Raw genomic sequence first — 12,950 nt, 5'->3', positions numbered from 1 at the left:
TGGATTGATCAGATCCCTGGCAAGAATGAAAGACAGTTTTTATATTAGGCATTGGAGTACACATCCAGGGCTTTCTAAAACAGAATGAGATCGCGTGCTTTCCAAACTAAAGACTCAAAACTCTTTTTAACACACCAAACACACCAATTGTAAATGTGGGGAAACTCTTGGAAATACAGACACAAGAAGTCATAGAACATGTCCTGATGCTGAAACTCTGGGGTAAGTTCAGTGGTATTGCATCATCCTGTAGTGATATTTTGGGAGATTTGAAGTTGGATGTGGCTTTGATAGAATCAGAAGGTAAGCCTATCTAATTGCAGGTACTGACCTAGATGAAAACCTGTACAACACTATAACATCAAGTCAACCCTTATTTCAGTTAATGCAGATTCTGAAATCTCTGATCCTGATAGAGGAGAAAAATAGGAAATCTCATCCCAGCCACTTCACTCTGGGAGAACTGAATATAGTTTTAAATGTGAGAGGAAGATACACCAATTCTCTCGTTGCATCCTCAAGGTCGAATTCTTTATCTCAGTAGGGTGCCATTGGTTCCTGGCACACAAGGTGGCCACCTAAAGGTCTACCCACTGTATCTGCTGGCTTCAGAACAGTGTAGCCTCTCAATCCTGATGGTAGCTTAATGCTACTGTGCCTCTCAGCTGTGCTTGGACTCTTACATATATTACAAGCCAAAGGCAGGCATGGCATTTATTTTTAGCTGGAGAAAAAGGTAGAAGTGTGACCTCATATGCTTTTCATCTCAACTCTCCAGATGTTGATCAAGAAGTGGGAAAAGCTTTCCCTAGCTATGCTACTGCTACATAAACATCAGGGCTGTTCTGGGAGATATTAAAAACTTATAAGAAACTGCAGTATTCCAAATGATGAAGCCAAGAATTACTTCTGAAAATATATAAATTAATTTATATGTTACTTTTGAATCAATTCTTCCAAGACAAATGCCTTTGGTCTTTTAAATAATGCAGTTTTGCAAAAAAATCTGAAATCTTAGAAAGTACTCTAGAGTAGCTAAAAGAGTCTGCTTTTCCCATCAAATAAATAGCTTCCTTCATTTTTTCAACTACCTTTCATCACCTAAAAAATTAGACTCACACTTCTGTTCAGATCAGAAGTGGGCTATTGAATGCAAACCCCCCACTGTTCCCAAGGACTGCATTTTGGTTCACATCACACAACTTCAGAGTGCACAAAGTGGTTTCCTTCAGGATGAAACTCAACCAGAAGTTGTGATCTGGGAGCACTGCTAATGCACACCAACCACTAAAGGGAACTCAGTCCATAGAATCAAACTAGAGCTGAATAGACCATGCCTGACACCTGTGTTAAGGCAGATGCCTCAATACCAATTGATCTGCTCCTACTGCATCTTGCTGCCTTTTAAAACACACTTAGCTTCAAGAATTGCTTGCAAGTTTCATAGAGAAAAGGCTTCTTAACAGATATTAAATCACTGACTGCTTATCCAGTCTCAGAAATTGGACCTGATTTCAGATGTTTCAAAGCTCAGAGCTGTTTGATCAAGATTTCTGGTTCAAATTTCTATAAACCATATCAAGGAGAATAACTCTGCAGCTGGGTATAGATTTAACTTGCTTGTAAAAGACATGTACTTGATTTAAACTCCATTTTAGGGATCTTTTTCACAAGGATAAGACCATTATTTTCCTAGTGGGTTCATAAATTTACAAATGAAATGGTGGGAAATAAAACATGTTTGCTGGCATGTATCCAGCAAATTTTCTCTCTGAAGGCAAGCATACTCTTCAGATTTATCCATTTCTGTTTCTCTTTTTTGCTCCTGTCATCCAAGCAAGCTACTGCGATAGCTTCTTTGAAACTGTTAGCGAGAAATCTCCACACACAGATTATTCTTATCTTTTTGTAAGTGCATGAAGTTTTGAAATAAAATGCAAGTCTTCAGTTTATGGTCAGCACCATCAACTAAAATCTTTGCCTCCACAGCATATGCTGAATAAAAAATGTTATCTACACAATGAATTCACAAAGGATTTTGTTTCTATATATGGTAAAGCATGTTTGATCTACAGTTCTCAGTGAGTGTTTGTCGTTACATGCACTCTACCTAATCCTCCTTCTCTGCACACCAGAGCAAGATCCAAAGATCAATAAAGCTTTTAGGAGAGTCTTGAAAGATTGTATATTATATTACTTTGAAAAAAACCACTCTCTTTGGCACACTAGGGGACAGTTGTCCAAAATGAACCTTTAAGGAAATACTGGTTTATACAGGGTAGACAAAATTACAGCTGTGTTACAGTGATAAATCACAAAACACAGAAGCTGTAAAATAGTTAAAGATTATTACTTTTACTCAGAAAACAAAATATTCCCTAAATACCAACAGGATTCTGAGAGGAAAAATCTCTTGCAAGGTTTTTACAATTTTTCTTTTCATGTTACTGTTCAAACACAGATTTATATAGATGACTCATTCTCTGTATAATTATTTTTAAAAATAGTATATTCTTGATTTGAGAAATTTTTAATTATCCTGTAAAAATAGGAGCTTATAAAAATTTAAATATTAATTAGACCAGATATCCAAGGAGATATGACTGGAATAATATGTTCAATGGCAATAAAATAATACATGCAGCCAATTGTCTCTACACATTCAGACCAGAACCAAGTTTCTATATTACAACAAAGAACAATCTTCTGATTTTATGCAAAACCTGCAGACACTTTACACTCCTGGCACAAAGCACAGAAATATCCAGTTCATTTGCAATGAGAAAGGAATCTGAATTTCCCAGCACCAGCTTTGCAGGGTAATTACGAGGTGCTCACAGGCTGTGCACAGGAAGCATAGGAATAGGTAGTTTTCTGTGAGGAAGAGTAAATCTCAAAGATAATCTATGATTGAACAAATGACAATCAGTCTTTCACTCTAATTACAGACAAAAAATCCTTTTCATATATTGACTATCCCATTTGTGTAGAAGTTATTCAATGCATTATTAATAAATTAATGCTATTTCATAATCATATTTCTGAAGGAAATTTCTCTGTTATAATTGGCTGTGTCACAAATAATTCTCACCACTTCTTTACTTTGTGCAATTTGGACTTCTCACATTTTTACTTCCATATCTTGCATATTTAAGGAAGTTGGGAGTGGAATAAAACTGCCAAATATGAGACACTTAACTAAGACACTTTTATTCTGGCTTTCTATTATTTTCCAAGAACTGCATTCCTTTCTGCTGTTCTACTGTTGCAAATTCCCTCAATTTCATTTTAATTTCACTGCAAGAATATCCCTATATTCCAAATAATGGTCATGTTTACAGAGAGCTTCTGTTCACTGCTCCAGATCTCTTGCACCTCTTTCAGCAAGTCAGTTCAAAACTACACACAAGCAGAATATAGGAAAACTCTACTTGTTTCAAAATTAAATTCTTCCACTGATTACCTTACCTCATCCTACAAGGAAAGCATATATTCCAAGATCACTGAGAAGCAGAAATGGTCCAACTCTATCAGCTACTGTATTGAGAATTAAAAATAATTGGTAGCCCACAGTTTAAAATTCAGACTAAGCAGACAAGGTAGTTACAGTACAGAGGCAAAAATGGCATGATGACTTATAAACATTTTTTCACACAAGATTAGTGGACTGAAGTTGAAATAAAGAAGCTTTAAGAATTGCAAAGTGAGAAGAATGCACAGTAATCAGCACAAAGAAAGAACACACAGAGTGTAAAAACTAGCCATACACCAAAACACCAGCAAGATCTTTTATCAGCTGATCCAATTAGTGGCTGGCTCATAACAATTTCTCTCTTCCCTAAGTAAAAATGAATTGGAAAAAAGAGAAGCCAGGTAAGGATCCTGCATTGTATTAACAGGATTCGTTCTTTAAACTTCTGCTTGGGTATATATTAATGTATGGTTATACATTCTCAGGAACTTCAGAAGATTCCTTAATCCTAATACTGGAGTATAATTCTAAAAACGTGTACTTGTTACTTCTCTGACTCATCGTTCATCCAACTGTTTCCATTCTGGCTTGTTATGAAATTCTTCTCTATGAGCACATGCATCACTCAGCTCTGGTAATGGCCTTCCCTACATACTTCCTCTTCTCTGCTTGTTAACAACTGGCCTTTCTGAATCCAGAGCTACTCTCACCCTTGACAAAGTATGAAAGTGTAATGTTTCAGAAATTACACGCTGACACACAGGGCTGTTTTTCCTTACATGTCCACAGAAATGCCAACGAGGTAAGTTCCCTTATTAAGGACGAGGTTTTAGTGACCCCATGATATTTTTCTTTGAAAAACATGCCTAAACACAGATGGGGCTTTTGATGTCTGTTAGCAAAAATTGCAGCAGTTATTGTCCTGCTCTAGGCTGCTCTAGGCTCAGTAAGGACTGAGTAAAATGTGGTTTACACTGGTAACATCTGGGCAAATAACAAGCTGTCAAAACAATCATGGCTCTACTGCGGCATGTAAGGAAGAAAAAGCAAAACCTTTGAGGCATTCAGAACACAATGTTGCACTAGATCTCACTGCTGTTTGCCAAAAGGCTTTTCATGGCAATTAAATCTCCTGGAAACAAAGCCTCCTCTTGAATGCTGAAAGGGCTCAAATTCATGTTCCCAACACAATATAAGACATAATACAGAAAAGTAGGACAATCTCTTTTTTCCCAAAATTCCAGTGTCAGGCAAAAACGTTGTGTCTAATTTTATATTTAATTTATCAGTAACAGAGCATGCTGGATACATGGTACAAAATAATTAGTAGAGCAGAACAGTATGAATATTTACACTCATACAGATTCCTATTTGAAAATGGGCAAGTTTGCCAACAGTGGTGATACCAGAATCCTGTTCTGAATGTATCCCTTAAATGACTCGGCCCTTGATACTTCAGACATTGCTGGAGAGGTCAATTTATATCAACAGCTCTGACTCATACACTGCCTCTCCAGCTAGAGAATCAAACTGACATTTCCAAGTATTTAACGGATTTTGTCTCTATGATCACCCGGTCAGATCCCAATGCCTCACACACTTGTATATTCACTCCTATCATGTTTCAATAAACCTGTCAAGCTTGCACCTGTTCAAAGGTTGGTAGAACATGTCTACTGATCATCTCACAATAATCAACAAGTGGCAGCTGTACCCATAGCTGATTCTAACATTTCTATCATAATGAGGGACACAGACAAATTTCATTAGCTGTTCATATTCAGTCCATATTTCTTTAAGAAGATTCATGAGGCTATAAAGACCTGAGTCCTGCACTCTCGAGGCAGATTGCCATCTGATACTGTAAGTTATGAGAACAATGGGCTGCTTCTGAATATGTGTCTCTTATTTTCTTTCTTTTTCCTTCTTTTATTAAAACCAGTCAGCAAATAACTTTTACTGACTTTTTCTGGGAAAGCTTTCTTTAGGGAACAGTCAATGTCAAACACCAATTAAGGAAAATAGGAGTCATCCTTGGCACTTCTTGAACCTTCATGTTGAGAGAGCAATGCCAGACATTTTCCTAAAGCTTTACATTAGATGAAGTTGAAGCATTTTGCAAAATAAATCAGTACTTTAAGGGTTCAGAATGTATTCAGCAGTTTTTAAGAATATGCCAGTTCTGATTTTATTAACAATAGTATCTAATAAAAATAAGAAGGAAGGAAGGAAGGAAGGAAGGAAGGAAGGAAGGAAGGAAGGAAGGAAGGAAGGAAGGAAGGAAGGAAGGAAGGAAGGAAGGAAGGAAGGAAGGAAGGAAGGAAGGAAGGAAGGAAGGAAGGAAGGAAGGAAAGAGACAATTCTCCTCATATCTTTGAGAAAAAACAATTTACCTTCATCTTCAGAGAATGTCTCTTCCACCTTAAAATTATTACCTTTTAAAATGTAAGATAAAGCCTTAACTCATAAACTTACCCTCCAAAAACTGATCTTTCTTCTTTACTGGAATTTGTTCTACGGTTTATATATTCTTCCTGAGGCCTTTTCTTCTAAAAAAGAAAAAAAAAAGGTTATTTACTTGTGATCTTTTCAAGATCATGTTTTACCTTCACATCCAATTCACTTATCCAGAAAACAGAAATTATTTTCTCCTAAGTAAATGAGGAATCATTAACTTTCTTTCCATAACTTTTTTTTTCACCAAAACCTTTAATGTTAGGTTTCATACTACTATGCTGCAGCAATTCCAGCTTAAAAGTGATCCAGTCAGCTGCCCACAGCTCTTAAGGCAAGCAGCGGGGAATGAGATCAGTGGGCCACTCTGGTTCCCACATGAGCACAATAGCTTCTACATGGTCCCATTCAAAAACTGATGTCAAAACCATCTTCTAGGGCACACAGGGGATCTCCACCACCTATACACAAAGCCTGGGACTGTGCCACCAGGGCTCTGCAGAGAGATTTCTTCCCTATTCCTGCCTTGGTAGCCAGAGAAGTCCTGGTCTGGCAAGAGCTCTGAAGAGTCTGCATGCCCCAAGTCAGAAGAGACAAAAGCAAATGGGAGTCCTTGGAAGTTACTCTCAAAATACTCTTCATCACACAAGGTGCTGGACATCATCTCTTCACAGATTTTACTGTCCCTGTTAGCTGGCCTTGTTATGGTGTTTTTTGCTCTTGTCCATACTAACTGGTCACTACAATTTTTTCTTTACTTTTCTTTCGTCCATGCCTTGCTCTTCCTTACAGGCATTTTATCATATTCCCCCTATAATTTTAACTTCAATTTGCCCTTGCATATTCCAGAAGATTTTTTTTTCTTCTTTTTTTCTAATAAATTACTGATAAATTTAATTTATGAAGTCTAGCAAATTCCAGAAGAGCATCTCTGAAGTGAACTTTAGGTTTATTCTTCTCAAATTTTCCTCCATTTTTTACTCTCAATTCACCATTAAAATCTGAGGCTGAATTACAGTGTGTATAATCTCTTCCAAACTTGCTCAACAGCCTGAAAATATTTCAAAAATTCTTTACACTTTAAATCTGCTATATAATTTTGATACCCTTTGGAAATGGGCTTTTAGGAGGTTGGGGTTATTCCCCAAGCATCATATTATTCCTCAAAATTAGTAATACAATCTCATCACTAATCACCCTGTGTTTACTCAGATAACTGGATGCCACTAAACAAATCATGTATTTCAGAATCCTTACTATGCTTTTCCTCATTTTACTTGTCAATACTTCCTGAATTTTGTTCACTTACTGCTAAATTTCTGGCAATTTTCTAATGCACAGTGTTGCTCTACAGTTTTTCATCTACTCTTGTTCTTGGTTTTCAGTTTCTTTTCCCTCCACATCTCTTGTAAATATTTTTGGGTGGTTTTCTATAAGAAGCATGTTGTAATGGAGCTGCAAATTGGATGAGTCCTTATGTTAACAACAGAAAACTATGATATTATGGGAAAGAGCTCATGAGAGAAGGAAAAACAGCTACATAAATCATCACTGGCTGCTAAAACACAAAAAAACTAAAACTGGCTAAACAAATTCTTCATTTTCAGACTATTAACTAAGAGTCCCATTGTTGTTTTCTGTGATTTTGCACAGTGTTTAACTTCCTGGAATGTCTTTCTGCTCTGGACAATTTGCATGTATTTCATAAGAAATCAAAAAAGAATATTCATTATTTTTCATCTATTTTCTTGTTGAAGAAATACCAATGGTCTCTCATGGGTCGATATCTGGATGTGTTTATAGAAAATGAAACGCACAATGTCATTTATTTCTAAACAAAGCAATGTACTGGTCTTCTTTCAGATAAAGATGTACATCTGAATTTTGCAATGATTCTATTGTTTTCAAGCCAAGACTTCCATTATGTTTTCAGGCGAAGACCCCCATACCCATTCCCTGTTTGTCTCAAATTTGGGACTAAACACTTTATTTAGGAAGCTGTGGTATTTTCAAAGAGCTCATCTTGTTTATTTACAGCAAATAGGAGCTGACAACTCCAGAAGGCTTTTCTTGTCATCCCTCCTTGTCTTACTGACTTTTCAGGAATCCAGGAAGATCACAACACAGGTAAGCTAAGAACAGTCTCCACTGCCCACAAACCCCATGATAGCATAAACAGTCAGGAAAGTACCATGAAGAAATTTCCAAGTAAATGTTCTCTTCCAGGGTAGATCTATAATTTCATTATTTAGAACTTTTATTTGATCTGTAAACTGATAGTATACCACAGGATTAACTCTCTCCCTGGCTGGAATTCACACATCACCCTGGTAATGCTAACCTGATGTGTATATCAATTCGTGCCATGTATAGTGGCAGAACTCACTGTTCTCAATGTTTGTATCCTCAATGACAAAGAAGATGCAATATTCTGAGAAATTTCCACAATTTTGAGGGCTTGTATCAGGAACTGATAAATTAATTTAACATTTATTCAATTCAAATGATAAATTATTCTTGCATCACTAGTTCATCCTTCTTGCTCTTGCATTCCTTGGAAAAAATGCTTTCTGCTGTCCCCCAAACCTTTCATGGTATAGTAAGGTTGCTTACAACTTAACAAACATTTTGTATGTTACTTTTGACAAAACAGCCCAATATAAGAACAAAAAAAAAAAAAAATCATACTTGATTTGCTAGCATAGCTTAAGGACAAGCTGAAATCCCTGACTCAAAGATCAAGACCAGTAATTGTTAAAAGCCATTCCTGAAACTTTAAGGGCAAATTTCTCTATCAGCGATTCCCAGTAAAAGGTTCTAATTCTAGTGAACAGAAGAGCACTGAACATCTCTGGAGAAAACTTTGTCACTAATCTTAGAATAGGATCCATAAAATTCTCCAAAACTTATGCAAGGGACAGATTTCAGCGACAGATTTTATGCTGTATTAATTATGGATTGCATATATAAACCAAAATTTGTTTTTCTCCTTATGATGCCACAAAAATTAAAAACAAAAATAAATTATTTCTCAGTTGGTAAGTAGCTAAATATAAGATTTACGTTTGTTGGTGTTGTGTAATACTGCTGGCCTAATTCCAGACACTGAACTCTTCAGCTGTCCCTCAACAGGTGTAAAGTGGTTTCACTAACTTTGTACCTCTGCAAAAACACATTAGAACTCTTCAGAGACCCTGAAAACCTTGAGCATTACCATTCTTAAGGAATGAGAGTCATGACCCCACCTGGACTACCTACATAACTGCAACTGCCCACCAAAATGATGCTCAAATGGACAACACTCAATGTCTCTGTCAGTCGGCAGAACTACGATCCTCCAACGCTACAAACACGTGTAAACTTCCAGCATCAGCACTGAATGACAAGTCCCACGACTGAATATTAAAAAGCCCAAATTTCTTCAATATCTCCACCACTGAACTAGCCAGGCAATTATATTCCAAAAGCCTGGGACTGTCCCACCAGCGTTCCCTTGAGAGATTTCTTCCCTGTGCCTGCCTTCGTAGCCAGAGAAGTCCTTGTCCAGCAAACGCTCTGCAGAGTCTAAGTCATCATATTACAGACCTTTTTTTTTTTTTAATTTGAACGTTAAATTTAAAGGTTGAGCCTGAACTTGTTCTTTCACCAACAAATCCTGCCAGATCTGTAGCTTTTATGCAATAGCTCTGAGGGCCGCACGAAGAGGCCGCCGCCACCGCTGAGGGCGGCCGGGCCTCCCGGCCCTCCTTTCCCGGCCCTCCCTTCCCGGCCTTCCCCCGCCACCCTGCGGGCGGTTCCGGGGCTGGCGAGGCACGGCAGCCCCCGGCGGGGAGGAAAAGGGGGCGGAGGGGAGCCGGTGCTGGAATAAAGGCTGTCCCGCCTGCCCCTGGCGGCGCGGGGGTGCCCAAGTCCCCCGAGGTTGGTGTTTTGCCAGGTTTGCTTCGCCTCTTCCCCGGCTGCTCCCGCAGGGACCCTTCCCAGCGCTAATGCTCCTGCCGATGATTCTGTCCCGTGCCAGGAGCGGCAGCAGGCTCAGACAATCCGGAGCAGGAGAAAGGAGCAGTCATGTCATTCCTCAGGCTGAACAGCAAGGCTGAAAAGCTTAGAAGGATAAAAAAGAAAAAAAAAAGTATGTGCATATCTACCTATATGTATTCACTGTGTACAACACATGTCTTCCAGCATTGCACTGTTGTAGTTCGGAGTTCATTTTGAGTGCCATTGTCCAAAAGCTTCAGAGGTTAAAATTAACCAATGTTGTGTCTGCCAGCAGAGGGAGCCAGTTGTATTCCATAAACATAGGGGGAAAGCATTTTTGAACAGGAACGTTCCTGGTCTTTTTACATTTATCAAGTCAGAAAAGAATAAAATATAGTAAATTTTCCATGCCATCTGTATAGCATGATCTTGAAGATCTCTGTGACCCATATAGCCTTATCATTTGAATTTCAAATGACAATAGGAATAAATTTTGAAAGCCAAGTCTTGTGGCATCACATATATTTCTTTCCCTTTTAAAAATAACTAATTTCTTCATTTATTCAATTATTTTAGTAGTGAAGAACTGTGCTAGTCACTTTTGATAGACAGCATATACAAAACAAGAACTCAGAGCAGCTTATTTTATCACATTTAAAGTTGTCATATGCTTGTAGCAGGTCTGCTCTTTGGTCCAGGACAATGATGGAAATCAGTCATTCTTTATTATTTATGACATCCTTCGATTTTTAAATTATATTTTAATTACACACGGGTCAGAATGCCTTGAGTAAGAATCAAATGTGCCTCCTTTCATGCCACCTAACTAAAAAAAGACCTTCTCCAAGTGCCAATTTACAATATAACTGAGTTAATGAAAATAGTTTTCATGCAGAAGCAAGTAATAATATTGAATAGCAGACTGCATCACCTTTTTATGTATATATATCTCTACATATGCATCTGTGTATATACATATATATATACACATACCTATAAAAACCCCAAATATTCCTTAAATTTTCAAAGGAAATGTTAAGGAAAATTTCAGTCATTATTTTGAGGAATTCTTAGTTTTAAATGTTCTTTAATTAGTCTGAATTTTGAGGAAAGGATCTTAAAAATATGGCAGAAAAAGTAAAAACATAGCTCTAAAATGAGCTGCATTGTGGCAAAAAATAAGGAAATTCCTATGTCACTTGCAGTTTATAGTTGTAAACACCACCACGTCCAGTAGTGGTGTAGGGATTGTTACAGACAGCAGAGCTTGGGCATTATTGACAATAAGCTTTCTAACACATAGGATTGAATACAGCATTGGCTTTTCCTCAAACATTATGTCCACCACTACTGCAAGAGTGGCAAATTTTAGTTAAAACACATTAAGGGATCTCATTAGTTCTTCGTAATCTCCAAGTACAGCTAAACCCCAATCTGCTGAGGCTGTGTTCCAAAGAAGTGCAGCTCTAAGCAGTTTAATCAAAAATAAAGCAATTTTCCACTTAATAGTTTATATAGCAGAGAGGGAAATGTGCAGTAGCTTAGGAAGTACATGTAACCTATATGTTACAAAAAGGAAAAGCATTCATAGTGGGAAGGATAGGGAGCCTGGAGCTCCCCATAGGTGCCATGGGATCACCAGTACTGTCAGCCTGACAAGCCTGACCTTCTAGAAGCTAACTTTTCTGAATAGATTTCCCTTCTGAAAGATCTCAGGTGCTTCATCTCTGTGGCCAACCACCCAGCACGGTAATAAGTTGTAAGCATTTTTTGAAATAGTTACATTTTCTTTGCTCTCATCATCTTCCTCAGATGAATCAATGTTAGTCAATTAAGTCAAGGATAAAGAACATAACAAAAGGAAAACAGTGGTTAGCAGAGCACAGTACTAAATGACTGATGACAGAGCTCCAAACTGAAGAGCTGGAAAGTGACAGATTAAGGGGTGTTACTGTATTAGTTATCTGGAGTCACTGAATTGATATTTATGCATCATAAACCCATTTGAAAGTGAAATTAAAGTTTAGTCTAAAGGGAATGGCATAAATTTAGCATCTTTAAAAAAAACTGTATCAAGATGAAATGCTCTGTGGAATGGAATATTATCCATTTAGATTTTAAGAAACAACTAATGAAGTCTTATATATTCCTTATGCAAGCTCCAGGCTCTATTTCTTATGCTTTCACAGATATTTATTCCCATCTGTTTCATCCTTTTCCTCTTTTTTTTTCCCATTTTTTTATTCCCAGTAGAAATTATACCACCTTTTCTCTGTTTTCATTTTCTGCCCTGAATGCTTAGCTTTGACTCTGAATTTGTCTCAGCTGCAGGGAGCTTAATTATTTCTTCAAATCTTTTTCTTACCCTAGACCAAAAATGTCCCCTGGCTGCCATTTTTCACTACATATGGTGAAAATATACAGGATAAATAAAACCAGTGCAAGCAAATTTACAAGTTTCTTAGATTTATGAACTTACACAAGAAAAGGAACAATGGGGATTTTATACAGCACCTAGGATAATGTCGCATTCTTCTGACAACAGAAAAGTATGACTGTGCTTTCAACTGTGACTGTTTGGTCACAATTGCGTTCTTGCTTAAAAGCTCCAAATAAAAAATGAAGGTCAAATCCTGAGTGTTAGAACTTGTGTGGGATTCTGCCAGATGTCTCAAAAAGCACCCAAAACTAATAGATGAACAATATCTACAGAGCCAAGGCCTTTTCTGCTTTTGGTACTGCCACACTGCAGAGCAGACTAGGGGTGTGTAGGAGACTGGGAGCAGACACAGTCAGGACAGGTGACTCCAGCTGACCAAAGGGATGTTCCAAATGTTATGAATAAGAAGCTTGACTAGGTCAATATTCAAGCAGCAATCAATTTATTGTTTAATTTGGTAAAGTATGAGCAATACAGCGCTGGGTACAGTGGGGGAAGTTTTCCCTCCAACTGCACACCAATAATTGAGGGTTACAGGTATTTATAGGGGTACTCATCAGCTTTTTCAGCAGTTTCTATTTCCAATTTTTTACTCATCAGCAATTT

The sequence above is a fragment of the Molothrus ater genome, chromosome 4, assembly GCF_012460135.2.
Source record: "Molothrus ater isolate BHLD 08-10-18 breed brown headed cowbird chromosome 4, BPBGC_Mater_1.1, whole genome shotgun sequence".
NCBI lineage: Eukaryota > Metazoa > Chordata > Aves > Passeriformes > Icteridae > Molothrus > Molothrus ater.
This window is presented reverse-complemented; position numbering follows the sequence as displayed.